Source organism: Ruditapes philippinarum, unplaced genomic scaffold (genome assembly GCF_026571515.1).
Source record: "Ruditapes philippinarum isolate M1 unplaced genomic scaffold, ASM2657151v2 ctg2071_1_1_1_1, whole genome shotgun sequence".
NCBI classification, from domain to species: Eukaryota; Metazoa; Mollusca; class Bivalvia; order Venerida; family Veneridae; genus Ruditapes; species Ruditapes philippinarum.
The window spans coordinates 6,068-8,487 of NW_026863960.1; positions in this window are offsets into that span (position 1 = coordinate 6,068).

Genomic DNA, 2,420 nt, shown 5'->3' on the forward strand with positions numbered 1-2,420 from the left:
TCAAAATACTACTTTGCTTATATTTTTCTACTTTTATGACAAATAATTTCACTTTCTGTGCTACTTTGCTAAAGTCATTAACTACACATTTTTTAAATGTCATAAAACTCATTTTTGACCTTTCTAAAGAAAAAAAATATTCCTTTCTGAATCATGATATGCTTTTGAGTGACCTTTCTGAATCATGATGTGCCTTTAAGTTATCATTTCGACATGTTGGATTATAACAGATCGTTTCATAAAATATATGTATTAGCTGTTTATAGAATCTTTAACAATGGTTGATCTCAATATGATTGAACATATATATGATATGTTTATTTAAAAGTTCAAGATATGTTTAGGTGGTAATGATTTCAGTTAAGAATACTTAACCTTTGTAACTTAAAACATTGCTAAAAACAAAACCGATAATTTAACATTTGTCAAAGTCCATTGATAAGTAAGTAATGGCTTAGCTAAAATAGTAATCAAAACATAAAACAAAATAATCACGTCACTGTAATGCATTATATTTTAGTACATAAAAATCTGGCAAAACCATTTTAAAGTCATCGATATCAACTCTGTCGTACATTTACAGTAAAATATTTATTAAGTTATAACATACTGGAATATCTAAGATTATGTAATAGAAAGAGCATCGAAACACGAGGCTATCTGATTTGTACGAGGGGGCGTAGCCCCCCGAGTATAAGTCAGATTGCCGAGTGTTTTGATGTTCTTTCTCTTTTGTATCATAGTCAAACATAAAACACGTTCCCTGATACCAAAATATGAAACCCCACAAAAAAGTAACCAATGAACGAGCATCTGAATATGATATTTCCGCATCCCTTTCCGTTTCTCTGTCGTCACAACATGTAAACCCCAGCAAAAATGAGCCAATCAATGGGCATGCTCTGGAGTGCGGTTAACTAATACCTGCACTCCAGTTAACGCACTGTGCATGTATATGTATACGATTTAACTCTGTCACATTTTCAACAGAAATGTCCCCAAACCATGATACAATAGGGCATTAAGAATTGTCAATATAACAGTATCGCCATAAATTACAACGCAAGCAAGTTAAAAGACTTGTGTTAGCCTTGTAGTAAAGTTACATGCATATTTACTCATGGGTTGTTGGTGCGAGCTCTTTTCTGATCAAAAGCATGTTTCCTCTACCTAACTCTTCTCTTCATGTGTCTCTACCAATGATCTTCAGTATACTAGTATTTATTTTATGATGTGTTGATTTCAGGGTTCTTACAAGCGAACGAAAGTCCCACCGATCTCGAATATCGATAGGCGGAAACTGTCATCCGTTAGCACGAGACCCTTTACGTTATCACGTGACCCTTTCTTCTGTCCTCAAATACTCCTTTCTTGTAGTATATTTTACTCTACCTTTCTTTCCTTCTGATATTCCTTTTTCTTATGTCGTTCCTTTCTTATGATATTTCTTGCTTATAATATACCTTGCTTATGAATTGTTTTCTTTCTTATGATATTCCTTTCTTTCCTTTCTTCACTTGTGATATTCCTTTCTTTCCTTAAGATAATCCTTTCTTAATCTTATTAATCGTATGATGTTCCTTTCTTATGATATTTCTTTCTTATAATATACCTTTCTAATGAAATTTCTTTTTTTTCCTTAAGATATTCCTCTCTGATGAAATTCTTTTCTTATGAAATTCATTACTTATTGTACACGTATTCCTTCCTAGTGATATTCCTTGCTTATGATATTCCTTACTATGATATAATGTTTTTCCGAGATCCCTTTCCATTGATCATATTTGATTCTGGCATTCCTTTCTTCTGAAACAGAAGAAAAGAATATCATGAAATAATATCAGAATTTCTGATATTATTTTCTGATATTCTTTTCTTCTGGCATTATTTTATTTTGATATTCCTGAATTCTGATAATATTTTATGCCGATATTCCGGCATTTTGATAATATTTATTCTGGCATTACTTTATTCTGATATCATTTTAATCCGATAACCATATCTTCTGATATGATTTTAATCAGATATTCAGTCCTTCTAAAAATTTCTTTCCTCTTTTCCTGAATTCTGGTATCATTTTAATCTGACATGCCTTCCATCTGATATTCCTGAATTCTGGTATCATTTCAGTCTGATAGGCCTTCCATTTGATATTCCGGATTCTGGTATCATTTCAGTCTGATACGCCTTCCATCTGATATTCCGGATTCTGGTATCATTTAAGTCTGATATGCCTTCCATCTAATATTCCTGAATAGTATTTGCTTTGTTTAAATTTCAATTAATTCTTCTTTATAATGATCCATAATAACTGTTCACCCATACGCTGATAAATTAATTTATTCGATTAGTTTGCTTCTATCATTTTTCTTCTTTCACAAAATGTTTGAGTCTTCTTGACTCTCACTGCCCTTCTCCCC